Source organism: Hordeum vulgare, chromosome 2H (assembly GCF_904849725.1).
Source record: "Hordeum vulgare subsp. vulgare chromosome 2H, MorexV3_pseudomolecules_assembly, whole genome shotgun sequence".
NCBI classification, from domain to species: Eukaryota; Viridiplantae; Streptophyta; class Magnoliopsida; order Poales; family Poaceae; genus Hordeum; species Hordeum vulgare.
In genome coordinates, this window is record NC_058519.1 from 341,913,232 (window position 1) to 341,927,498 (window position 14,267).

Consider the following 14,267-nt stretch of genomic DNA (forward strand, 5'->3'; position numbering starts at 1 on the left):
TTCTTCCCGCCCGACCCTTCGCCACCTTGTTGGGCCTTCTCCTTGTCGCGCCTTTGGTATTCGACTCTCGGCTTCTCAGCAAGCTGTTCAACCTGCCGACAGTGCTGGAGGTCGTGGCTCTTAGCGTGGTGGACCTTGTAGTACTGGGCGCCGGAGCCATCCGGTTTGTCGGCGGCCACCAAGAACTGGCAGGAGCCACACTCGGCAGCATCCTTACCGGAGGTCTCGGCTTTCGCCTTCTTGGCGGAGTCGGCATCTCCAGTCGCCTCGATGGCAAACACGGTTTAGCCGTTCCTCTTCCTGTTTTGCCGCTTTCCCCTTTTGGTGGGGACGTCGGCGTCTTCATCTTCGGAGTCGGCATCAACACCGGCGTTCTCACCGGGAAGCATCCTTCCTTCTTCTGCACGCACACAGCTGTCCGCGTGAGCGTAAAGCTCGGCGACATCACGGACTTTGTTCATCGCTAGCTCTTCGCGCATCTTTCGATTTGGCACATTCTGGTGGAACGCGCTGATGACGGCAGTTGGGTGGACGTCCGGGATTCTGTGTTGGATGCGGCTAAACCTTTGGATGTCGTTGTGCAGGGGTTCACCCTCCTTTTGGGGGATGATGTGAAACTCGCTTTCCTGACCAGGAGCTCGGTGGCCGCAAGTGAAGGACCCAACAAAGTCCTGGCACATTTCCTTCAAGGAGGAAATGGAGTTCTTGGGGAGGCGCATCAACCACTACCTTACGTTGGGCTTGAGCACCAACGGGAAGTAGTTGGCCAGTATCTTCTCATCTAATCCCCCGACAGCTTTTACCACGATGGTGTAGATGCTGAGGAACTCCGACGGGTGGGTCCTGCCATCGTACTTTTCTGGGATCTCCGGCTCGAAAGTACGGGAGATAGGCCACTGGACTCAGCGTATTTCGTGGGTAAACACTAGACAGCCCACCTCGTAGGGTAGGTCGCCAGGGTACCCTTAAGCTGGCATTCCAGCAGCGGTCCCAGTGTGCATATTTGATTGACGGCGAGTCTCGCATCGTCGCTCAATGAGGGTGCGACCGTCATCCCCGTGTCGCTTGCGGAGAATGTCCCGCTGGTCACAGCGGTGGCGGGGGTTGGAAGACCCGGTCAAGTCGTCAGAGACGATGACCTGTTCCTGCCATCGTGCAGGAGAGTGCACGGTGGCCGTGGGAGCCCTCATCTTCTCGGTACACTCCTGAGTGTGCTTGCTGGAGGGTCGTTTCGACGTCCCCACCTGTTGCGGCTGGTCGCCATCGGCGACTGCGAGGAGGCTTTGGATGGTGGCTCTCCACTCCTTTTGCTTGTGTGCCGTTGGAGGGAAATCTAGGAGCAGCTGGGCCCGCTTCAGTGCTTCCGCCTGTGCGGGCGGCGGCGAGATGTGCGAATACCTCGAGGGTCTCTTACTTCTAACCATGTTAGAAGGAGCTTCGTGTCGGTCACACAGTGGCTTGCCAGCCCACGCCGTAATAGAGCGGGTACGCCTGCTCGGCGTACCTCCAGAGCATGGTGCAGAGGTCCCCTTAGGTGGGGGTGGATCGCCGCCCTCCTGGGGTGATCCGTCCTGCGTGGCGTGAGAAGGCCGCGATGTGTGTGCTTGCGTGGGCACCTTGAAAGGCGCCGACGCGTCTTTGGACGTGGCCGCGCCATTGGTTGGTCGCGCGGCCGTCTCCTTTGACGCACCAGGGCGAGGATGATCGCCGCGGCCGCGAGCGACCCCACTCGCCTGGGTTTGCTCTCCAGAATGATGCGGAAGCTCCGGGCCTCCGCCTCCTTGTCCTACGCCCGTACATTCTCCTACCCCCGCCAGGGCCGGAGGGCTGGGTACGGGAGCCTTGGTCGCCGGAGTGCCCCTTCTCTTGGGGGACATGGCGATGAAGAAGAGGTGGCGTGCTGATGGCTAGGCCAGGTTAACCAACCTTTCCCCCCTACCTGGCGGGCCAAAGATGTCGGCGATGCTAGGTCGACACCTATGGGAATCAACGTGAAACCCTTGTGATCGTATGGCGGGGAAAGACGACGTCAAGAGCAGAGTTAGCGATCAACACCCGACAAGCCTTTTTACCCAGGTTCGGGCCGCTTACGCGTAAAACCCTATGTCCTTCTTGTCTGGTTGTATTAAGCATTTCGTTGTTCATTACAGTTACTGAAGATAACCATCTTTTGGCCAATGTCGAAAGAGTCTAAACCCTTGAGAATGAGGTAAGGACCTCCTTTTATAGTTAAAGGGGCCACCTACAGTGCTTGGTGGTAGGTTCAAGAGAAGTTACAGTGAACCTAGACTGGTGCTTATCCATCTACCGCTGTCAGGTGCATTAAATGCATGTCTTGTCTTGTCAGCAATGTGCTGGTAAAGACACGTGTCCATGCGTTTCGACACGTGGACCCCTGCGCTGGCGCATGCGGACTACACTAGAACTTGGGTGGCGGTGGCACTGTGACAAGGGCGGTTTCCCTCCACTGCCTAGCCCGTCATCCCGACAAGGGGGCTTACCAGGGCCTTGGGTGTTCATCACGGAGCGGAAGCTTGCTGGGGGTTTCAGTTGTCGTCCCGGCAAGGGCGGCTTGCTGAGGTCTTGTGCTTGGTGATCTCATCACGCCCACTAAATGGGCGTGGCCTTGGTTATCTTCCCGGCAAGGCAGGCCTGCCTGGGCATTAGTAATCTTGGGGGTGCATCTTGTGTGGATAACGCCGTCAGGGGCTCTTTGCACGCGTGCACAAGTTTTGGGCAGTAGGGACCCCAGTCTTTAGTGCACCGATAGATGGATTATGAGATTGTGTTCAGATTGTGATGAGTTACATATTTGGTTCACCTTTTATATTATGTTCTTGAGTTATTCATGCATGTTCTCCGTTGCTTTTTATTGCTTTGGCCGAGTAGTATATTGTAACTCCAAGGGGGAGCGTTATGCATGATTGTGGGTTCATCCCCCTCATGTCTAGCTTGAGTGATAGAAACATGAGACTAGGCGATGTGATGTTGCCACCAGGGAGAAAACAGTGGTGCTTATCACCACGGTTGCAAGGATCCTTTACCTTACGCAAAGTTCGTTAATGCACTTGTCCGTTGCTTTGAGTTTACACTTTGGGTGGGGCTCGCAACTTAATACCGGCGAGATGTTCTCGATAGATATCTAAATGTGGATGATTAGAGAGTGGATGTTGATGGATAAACGGTCAACTTTTCTTGGCGTACTGCCCATTACTTTTGAGCCTCTAACTTTCTAGTAGCATGACTAGCATTGCGGTGCATTTATAATTCTGTCAATTGCCCAGCTGTAATTTGTTTACCCAACGTAGTTGTTTATCATCTTTTGGGAGAGAGACATCACTAGTGAACATCATGTGACTCTGGAACATATTACCACCATTGTTTATACCTCCATCATTTACTGCTTTTATTTACTTTTCCATTGCAATCACTATCATTATTCTCGCTTGTGTTTTGATCCTTTACAAAATACAAGGCCGAAGAGATTGACAACCTCTCTGAACTCGTTTGGAGAAAAGTTATTTGTTGTGTGTGGAGGTCCACGTCTACTTGTTGATCCTCGGAGTCCTCCTGGTTCGATAAACCTTACAGTCCCCGTGTAAGGGAAATCTACTACTAACTACATCTCCACCTTCCACTTGGGGTAACCAATGAGGGGCGATAAGTATATCCATCAACTCATCATCAGCAATCAACATATTCAGTAGTCCCTGAGCCATCTATGAGTTTCAAAACTCGTGCGGGGGCCAAAATAGTGCGGAAAAACGCTTGTAATTTTTCAAATGAACCACAGCCCCCAAGACTGTGGGAGGAGGGAAGAAAAACCTAGCAGAGGGTTCAAAATCTGATAACTTGGGAGTCCGACGCATATGAACTGCTTATGCACGACTCCTTTTCTGCAGAAGCCCCCAGCACCATGGAGTTGGCAGAAATGAATCGGAAGCTTAAGAGCTCCGAGGAGGATCTCGATCTTCTGAACAAGGTAAGCTTAAACTAGATTATATCATTGTTTCCTCATTTAAATGAGGCATTTTCACTTTTATCCTCAAGTGTGGGTTTTTTAAGACAACTACAGCTGTAGGTCGGGAACCTCAAGTCTGAGCTGAACAACGCAAGGGAAGAGTTTGCCGAACAGAAGGCGGCGGCCGAATGAGTAGCTGCCGAACTGTTGTCGGCAAAGTCTGCGAGTGACAAACACGAGGCTAGGGTGGCTGAAGTGCGGCAACATCACAACGATGCCGTCACTAAATGTGAGCTCCTTGAGCAAAAGAATAAGGACGAGTCCTTGGAGCTGTCCTCGATTACCATAGCGATCCAAGATGCGCGGATGGAAGAGCTAGGCAACCAGGAGGAGATCCACAAAAACAAATGAACTACGGATGGCCAGCAATAGTTACTGCAATGTGTCTTTGGTGGGAAAAGGTATGCATTGCTCACGCAGGTATGACATTCTCCAGCCGCGTTTGCGGACCTCCCAAAGAGTGCATCACATGCGGCAAGGCACTATGCATCCCAGGAAGGGCATGCAAGCTATTATGGGTGCAATTTCCAAGCCCCTGAGCAACCTCTCCACGTATCCGATAAGCTAAAACGGTTGATGGAGTTGCATCGGATGGCAGAGCCGACCATGAAGGACCTCTACATCAGGCTATGGCCTATAGAGCCGCTCTTGAGCAGCTACTTCAGCTTAGTGTAGAAGTTGATCACCGTCACACGCCATATTGATGTCCACAACCGTTCTTTCTGCATTGAGGGGGCTCAGATGGCGTTCGAAAGACCATGGTGCATTGGCCAAAGTTAATGCAAACCTAAATAGCCACCGAACCACCACCACCCATAAAGGAGCATAGGCGCCTCAAGCTATATTTTCCCACTATTATGGATGGTGGCGGGTGATAGGACCCCTGTCGGATTTCGGGCTCTGCAAAACCCTAAGTATTCGACCAGAGGGCCGTGTACGTCAATCTCTCCCGGCTCTACCTTACCTAGCCGGCTACTCGACGGAAACGACAAAGGACTCACTCGATGGTGAGGGGACCATAGAACGCAACAGTTTACCCAGGTTCGGTCCGCTGCGAAGCGTAAAACCCTACTCCTACTTTTGGTGGATTGCCTCTCGTTGAGGCGATGGATGAACTAGTACAGTGCTCTCAAGCCTCTGGAGGCCAAGTGGCTAGGTGTATTGCCCTACGGTTGGAATGAGCTCTCCTTGGTCTGAATGAACACACCCTTCTCAAGTATCCTACTATCTCTATTTATAGTGGAGGCCCGGGTCCTCTTCCCTAATCGTTGACAGGAAGGGATCCTACAATGGCCAGTTTCGGTGGGGGACAAGGAAACATGCTTCCCTTGTCAAAAGTGGTCTTCGCCTGCAAAGCAGCTGCCAGCGCCGCAGAGGTGGGCACAAGGATGACGGTCGTCCTGCTGGCTGGCGCCGTGGTCTTGTTACACCAGAAGGGAAAACTTTGGGAGATGCCTTTGGAGCCCTAGAACGCTCCCACCTCCTTTGCACTAAATGGGAAACTGTCCTGTCCTGCCATCTACTGCTCGTCTGTCCATCCCTGGCTTCACCCTTGACACCTGAGGCCCGGCCTTGCCTCGAAATATCCTCCGCTCAGGAGGGGTCCTGAGGAGGCCTCCTGCGGCTCTTGATGTCGCTCTTCCTCGCGAGGCTTAGCCCCTCACGAGGGCCTTGTCCCGGGGTGGTGCTATTCTAGTCGATCTTGTGCTGATGAAGTGGGCCAGCCTGAGATGCAGGCAGGCATATCTGGGTACCCCTATTCCCGGAATACCGATAGTAGCCCCTGGCCCAAGGCACGCCTGGGTTGGCTTCTTGGCGAAGCCTTTAAGACGGACCGAAGCATGATGGTCCACATTTCCCTGCGGGTCAGGCGACCCACGTGTCTCGCAGCTGCGTGGTGATGCTCTCGCTCCTCGAGGCGCTCGGGTGGTGCCCCGCCACGACATTGTGATCCCCAAGAGTCGCGCCGGTCATCATGTTGCTCATTGAATGACATGTGTGTGGCCTGACCACACCCAACGGCCCTCACGTAGGTGAGCGATCGGTGGACCGGTGAGCCGACGTGGGCGGCAGCGCTTCCGTCAGCCCACCTCACGGCCCTCGTGGGGCATGCGACACCCATGCTCACGCGATGGTTGTCCCTAGGGCTTGCCTATAAATTTGCCCAACCACCTTCGGGGGTGGGGGCACCGGAACCTCGAGGTTTGTCTCTGCTTCATTCGTCCGCCTTAAGAAAACCTCTTCTCTCCTTCGCGCTTCATCTTCATGGCATCCCTCGAAGACGGTTCTGGCCCGGGAAACCTGCGGTGCCTCCTGCGCCTTCGTCCGCCCCCGGGGGCAGCAGTGGGGGGCCCTCTAGGCCTACGTGTGTACACCACCGCTGTGAAATGCCTGACGAGTAAGTCCTTCATTGCGTCTCCTTTGCTTGTTGCTTCATCTGTTGTCCTGGGGTTGATCTTCCTTCTTCTTTAGTGCACCCTCCTCCAAGAAGCCAAATCTCGATGAGCTCCAAGGGTAGGTGGCGGAGCTTCAGGCCCGGCTTGAGAGCACCCAGGACACCATCCGTGCCGCCCGCCAAGGCGAGGCGGAGGCCAAGGAGAAGCTAGCATCACTGTAGCAGTAGGTCCGGGAGGCGATGGACACGGTGCAAGCCACTCAGGATGAGGCATCGTACGCCCAGCTGATGGCGTTCCAACGCACCCTACATTTCGTTGACATCGCCGACCGGGCGACCACTGTGACACGTAGGTTTGTGGGGAAGGCCCCGATGCTGCCTAATGCGAGGAGCGATGGGGGCTACCTCGTCTTCTTCCAGGAGGTTGTGGAGGCGCTGGAGTTTGGCGTCCACCGCGTGGAGGAGGACAACGCGTCCAGCACGCGCGAGCTTCTGGGCCTTCCGTGACGCTCGTCTTCTCCAACTTGCGCCGCCTTGCTCCGGAGCTCGACCTCCGGCGCATCGTAGAACCGGCGCCTGTTGAGTCCCGCCGTCTTCTCCAGGATGAGGTCCACATCATGTGGATGCCCTGGTGGGGCGGTACATCCAGGTGCCCACGTCGAGCGAGGAGGGTGGTCTTGACGCTGGGCGAGCTAGCGCCATGGGTGACGCTTTTAGCCCCTCCCCTTAGTGGCACAAGCTTCTGTCTGCGTGCTCCTGTAATGGTGGACCAAGAACTCTGCCCTGCCGGGCATTAAGCTTTTGCTATTATTAGCTTTGTTGTTCACCTCTTTTTTCTTTTTGCTCCTCAGCTAATGGCTTGCATGTTGGTGGTCGTTGCGGCCGGGCTGCAAAGCTGAGTGCCCCTCGCTGCACCTACCGTGGCATGGGACGACGGGGGAAGCGCGACCTTCTAGAAGTCCGTCCCTCTGGAGGCACCTCTCGAGCCGCCGCGTGCTTGGGTGTTGGACTCGCTCCTTGCTGCCATCGAACCCTTATTCACCATTAGTTTGTCGTAAAGCAAGAGGGTCCCGGTCGGGGCCTGTGAGGCACGTAACTCGTGGGTTTGTGTCCGTCCCTTGCGTACTTCCTCCTGTGCAGTTCCTGTTTCGTAACTTGGACGAAGTGAAGACCCTTTTGTTACTCTATGTCTGCAGGTCCTGGTCCCGCACATTTCCCTGCCGCCGTGAGGCGCAACCCATTACCAAGGCTGCTCCTCACGAGGCAAAGCCCGGCGCCCTAGGGGCCGAGTGGCTTTGCGACCATTAAGGCTCCTGAGGCGCACTTATTAGGAGCCCCCCTTGACACTCAAGCCGCTCTGCATCGTCAGGCCCTGGCCCCGTTGATCGGTCAGGGTCGTAAGGCGTGCCCAGGAACCCCCTTTCTGGCACTCGAGCGAATTCGCACCTTGTCCCTTTGGTCATCGCCCCAGGGGGCCCTGAGGCCTCCCGAGATTCTTTGTGGTGGTATCAAGTTTCGGTCCGGACCCCCGAGGGGGGTTGACTATCGAAAAATGTTGCCCCTGGGGTGGAAAGTCCTCGGTTTCATTATCCTTGACTCCTAGAGGCGCGGAGCGGTTATCTCCAAACATGTCGTCAGGATGGGAGGTTTCGAAGCTAGTGAAATAAGAAATGCCAGAGAAAGTCCCCCCTTTTTATTTTTCAAATGTCGGGCATTGAAACTGGAAAATAAACTTTTGAAATTTGCCAGTTCAAACTTAGCAGAAGATGGTTCGAATCCAAGAAAAAGCAAGCAAGCGCCGCATCCGGCATTAAAGCTGGCATAGTCATTCACGGACTACATGGGTTTCCTTGATAGCTGCGAGCATGGTCTTTGGAAGACCATGCTGATTGCCTTCATCTTCTCCCCAGCATGGAGCGTAGGGGTTCCACTAGGCATTGGATGGACATCTTCCGCGTCCTCGGGGGGCCTTGGGCGTATACAACCTCGGCTCGTTATTGCGTGAGAGTGTCACGGTGACGGTGTATATGGGAGGTCACGAGGACGCTTTGGCCTCGCGTGTGTCCCTACCGCTGAGGAATTGGGACCTGAGCTTCTGCAGTCATTGGTGGACTATGTTGGTTTCGTCCATCTGTACCCAGCAGGGAGCATGGGTCTTCCACTAGGCATGGGGTGGACCCCCTCCGCGTCCTTGGGGGGCCCTGGGCATATATAGCCTCAGCTCGTTATTACGTGAGAGTGTCATGGGATGAAGTAGGTTCCGAAAGGATTGAAGGACGATGCAGAGGTGCGACGCGTTAATGCATGTCTTGTGTGCTCCTTCCCTGGAGGCCAATTAAGGGTTTTCTTTTACTCTTTGACAGGTCCGAGTCCCTCACATTTCTCGACCGCCGTTGCGTTGGACCGAGTGAATGGATGTAGCTACGGGGTCGGGGCCTGCCTCCCCTGACAACCACCGGATCACCGAGGACGCTGTCAAGGGCGGCAGGTGGCCTTGTGACAGGGAAGGTTCCTGATGAGCGATGCTCAGGAGCCCCGTGATGACGATTTGATGGATATACTTCTCGACCATCGTTGGTTACCCCAAGTGGAAGGTAGAGATGTATTAAGCAACTAGTTTCCCTTACACGGAGACTATAAGGTTTATCGAACTAGGAGGAGTCTAAGGATCAACAAGTAGGTGTCCCCTGCCCTGGCAAGAGCAGAAGACGTGGACCTGCACACACCACAAATAACTTTTCTCCCAACGAGTACTGAGAGGTTGTCAATCTCTCCGGCCTTGTAGTTTGCAAATGATCAAAACACAAGTGAGGATAGTGATAGTGATTGCAACGGGAAAGTGAATGAAAGAAGTAAATGATGGAGGTGTAAGCAATGGTGGTGATATGGACCGGAGTCACATGATGTTCACTAGTGATGTCTCTCTCCCAAAAGACGATAAACAACTATGCAAGGGTAAACAAATTACAGCTACGCAATTGACAGAATTATAAACGCACCGCAATGCTAATTATGCTACTTGAAAGTTAGAGGGTCAATAGTAATGGGCCGTACGCCAAGACAAGTAGACCGTTTATTCATCAACATCTACTTCAAATCCATCCAGAACATCTCGCTGGTATTAAGTTGCGAGCCACACCTAAAGTGTAAACTCAAAGCAACGGACAACTGAATTAGCGAACTAGGCATAAGGTAGACAATACTTGCAACCGTTTATTCTCCCTGGTGGCAACAACACATCCTCTAGTCTCACGTTTCTGTCACTCAAGCTAGACATCAGGGGGCATGAACCCACAATCATGCATAACGCTCCCTCTTGGAGTTACAATCTACTACTCGGCCAAAGCCATAAAGTGCAACGGACAACATGCATGAATCACTAGAGAACATAAAATACAAGGATAATCAAATATATAACTCATAACCAAACATAACATAATCTCATAATCCATCGGATCCCATCGAACAGAGCATAGAAATAGCATGACAATTACATAGATGCCTTGATCATTGTGGATATGATGGAGGGGTAAATTGTGACAGCCCGATACCGACGTTCCGGAAGATTCCCCCCTTTATTCCGTTTTTGTGGTGTGTCTATTTTTATTTGTCGCATTATCATCGCATCATGCGCATCATCTGCATTGCATCGGCGTCCCGTTGCTGTCTGTTTTCAAAACATCCATCCGTTGTAAATTCCCGATTCTCGTCGTTGTCCGTTCTGAGCCTGACCACACTCGCACGCGCCCGCGGCATCGTTTAAATCTTGTTTTCAAAAGTGTGTTTAAAACATTCTCTGATTGGGTTGAGATTTGACGTGCCGTCTTATTTTGATATAGCTCGGTCGCTTGTCAAGTTTCGTCGCAATCGGAGTCCGTCTGGTACCCGAACGGTTGACCATAGCTGCACCGTATTTGTTCTATCGTCGGACGTCTTTCGGTGTTTTAAAAATCATTGCCGCGCCGCCCATTTTCCCTCTGGTCTCCGGATAACTACTCTACACGGCCACGTAGCCTGTCCCGCGTTCGGAATTTCGCTAAACCTAGCCCCCTTTGCCTATAAATAGGACCTCCCAAGCCATTTTTAGACACCCTATCCCTTTGCCTCGAAATCCATGCCAGCCACCCCCACCTTCTTCTCCTCCTCGTCCTCCAGATCCGGTCTGGACGATCTGGACCGTCGGATCGGAGATCCAATGGACCAGATCCACCCAAGCCCGAAATATTCCTCCTCCCGAGCTCCTGCCCGAGCTCCTCTCCAGCCCGAGCCAAGCCCCCGCAGCCGGTCGCCGGACCCCGCTGCCAGCCGATCGCCGACCCCTGCCAGCCAGAGTAGCCCTGCTGCCGCCTGGATCCAGCTCCGGCAGCTCCCCCGACCGGCTCCGGCCCAGCTTCTGCGGAGGAGACCTCCTTTCATCGCGCCGCATGGCACTTGGTCCATCGGGACGGCGCAGCACCCGAGGAAGCGCTCGCCTCTTCTCCTGCTCGCCAGCCACGGTGTTGACCCGCGCTCACCGGCAACCTAGGATAGCAAGGATGGACGTCATTCTTCTTTTCTCATTTGTTTTCGTCCGTAGTCGGACCCTGCTCTTCTTCATGATGAATATGTATTGTACTCACGTGACTCTGATGTAGCTTGTGGCGAGTGTAAGGCAATTCTGTATATCTCTTCTTTTCAGTACATGTACTTGTAACGTTATCCATTCTTACGAAATGACGAGATGCGCTTCTATCCCTGACGAGGCCCTCATGCCAACTTGAGGATAGGGTCGCATCTTGGGCGTGACAAGTTGGTATCAGAGCAGTACGGACGTAGGAGCCCCCTTGAATGATCGAACTTGGCCGACTCGAGTCTAGTGAAAAATTGCTTTGAGTCTACTTATATATCGGAGAGTAGGATTCTTTTTTCTCCTCTTCTATGCGCTGGTGAGGAATCTTGACGTAATAATTTAATTCTACTCCTCTTCTCACTCAAATTTTTTAGGATCATGCGGATATTTTTGGAATCTGTATGAGGTCCATGTGACGGAGTTCTGTCTTGGTGCCTCCTGTCTGACTTGATTTCTTCCGGGGAGTTGAGCTTCAGGGGATTCTCGAGCACATCATTATCATTCAGATTTCTTAGTATGTTAGGAGGAAGGATGTTCGTAATTGCTTCAATACTAGTAGTCGCGAGATAACCCCAATGTCCCCAGTATTTGTGCTGATTGTTCGGGAGTACTGCCATACTTTGTATCGTTGTGATCACGAGGGTCTATAGTAGATGAAGGTGTGAGATTCTGGTTGTGTGTTGACGGATGTGATACATTGGACGTGTTAGTATAGGAGTTGTGTGACATATTACTCCTTGTATCCGTGTACCAGATTGCATGACCAGAAATTTTGGGAATTCTTAGGTGGGAATTCAATTGGTTACTTATAGGACAATCTTCAACAAATGCATGATGTTAGGTTGGGGTTTGACATCTAGTGGATTGGTTTGTTGACGGTCGACTTACAGCGGTCCTCGTTGTGTCTTGAAGAGTCCTTGTAGCTTGCTACGACTCGGGAACGCTTCGTATGTCGTGTGCACTGCCTTGTACATGATGGCTACTGTAAGATCGAGCCCGTGCGATCCTATCCACGAAAATATCGAACGGAAATCTCTCTCATGAATTTGTTCTCGCTTGTTTCGTAAGCCTCACCCCTTGTTTTGTTGGAATATGGTAATTCAAGTTGCTTCGGTGTCAAGTGGTGATTTCAGATCTTTCCCAAGTGGTGTTCTCATATTTTTATGAGAGTATTAATTATGTTGCTCAAATCAAATTGTCTTTTCAATTTCTCGTCAACCAGAGTCGTCATGTTAAATTCTTTTCCAACCGTTGTGCTTCTCTTCAAGTGAATTCAATCCTCTCCAATTTTGCAAGATCATTCTCTCATTTTATTCCGGAGTTCATCTCATCTAGCCCAAGTTGTCTTTGTTTTCCCACCCTCCCGCCCTTTTTCTTCAGTGATTGTATTTCATCCAAGTGCATTCATTTCATTGATGCTTTCGCTATCTTTTATTCCGTGTCCTCTCTGGTGATTCATTGTGAAGATTCTCATGAGCTTCGTGTTCATATTTATTCATTCTTGCGGTCTTTTCCGGTGAATTCAATTTAGTTGTCTGTGTTCCTCATATCTTTTTCATCCTTTAAATTCTTTCCTATGTTGGAAATTCTTATGAGTCTATCTTGTTATTCTTTTCTCTCTATTCTACCTGAAGTGTTGAAGATATTTCAGAAGTCCTGATTCTCGATCCTTCAATTATGTCGAGAAGTTCAACCTCATCTAGTTTTCCATGTACCGGTGCAATATCTCACTTCTAATCAATCTTTTCAACGGTGGTTTCTTCGAGTGGGCCCATAACCCACAGGTTTTTCCCAGGATCTTATAGCTCTTGTAATCTTTCCGGAGTTCTTTAATTCTTTTCAACTATGACATAAGTATGAATTTCATCAGTCATATCCCTTCTCCAAGGCCTATTCGAATTAATTCTTATTTGTCTCAACCTTTCATTGTTCATTATTCCGGAGTGTCTTAGTTACTCTTGGTGGCGTTCTTCTCATCATTCTCTCCATTGGAAATTCGAACGAGTGTTTCTGTCAAATCTTGGTTCATTCTTTTGAAGATTCATTATTTCAGCCTTGTGGCATCATCTTAATTGTTCCCATTCATGAGTATCCCTTTCTTGCTATCCGGTGCATTTCAATGTTGTGTTCATTTCTCGTTCCTCCGAAGGCCATCATGTCAGAATATTCTTCGTTCTCAGCTTTCAGCTTTGATCCTCAATTCTTCTCAATTGTTGTCTCTTGGTTAGTCTCTCAATTGTTCCGGTGCCTTGTTCTAGTTTTCTCTCAGGTGGATCATGATCTCTTCATTCTCATGTGTCTCCATGCATTCTTGGTATCCATTTCGCTTGCATTCTTACCGGTGCTTCGTGAAGATTTCTTCAGTTTGTGCTCTATCTTTGTCTCTTCAACCTTTTCAAGAATAATAAGTTTTATGCTAAATTCGTTCCTTGTCATCAATTAAACTTGATGAAGGATAAGCATAACATAATTCTTATTCTTGTGCATAGTAATCTGAATTCTTCTTCTGGACTGGCTCATGATAGAAATTCTTTTCCCATGTGCTTATCTTTATTTTCCGGAGTTCCAAGTTCTTTTAGTACCTCTTTGTGAGGCTTCATCTAAATCTTTGCAAGGTCATAATCTTGCTCTTTTCTACTTCACATCTTTGCATCATTCATTTGTATACGGAGGTCCTTCATGGTGGGTCATCAAGGTTTGAATCCATTCTCAGGTGTTCTTCAAGATTCTTGTGATAGTAGTTGTCATTCTCTTATTCCTTCTTTGATCCCAACGATCTAGTTCTAGTCTCTTGTTCCGGAGGCATTGTGATGTTACTCTTTTGGGTCAATCTTGTTGTTCTATCAAGATCATGGTGCTCCCTTGTTCTACTTAGTTGTTTGTTATGAATATTGTCTATTCTCCCATCTTATCGAATTTTTGTCCCCTTTTCCAACCGATGTGCTGCCGAAATTTTCCATGAATTCTTGCTTGCTTCTCATATCATTCCTCATCTCTTTGCAACCTTCGAGGATCGTTGGTTTCACTCGTTGGTCAAAGAAGTGACTAAATTTTTACCTCTTGTTCTTTCTCATCCTCTCCCCCTTCCATTCTTGAATCTCGGGGCGAGATCCTTTTGTAGTGTAGGATAGTTGTGACAGCCCGATGCCGACGTTCCAGAAGATTCCCCCCTTTATTCCGTTTTCGGCACGTGTCTATTTTTATTTGTCGCATCATCATCGCATCATGCGCATCATCTGCAT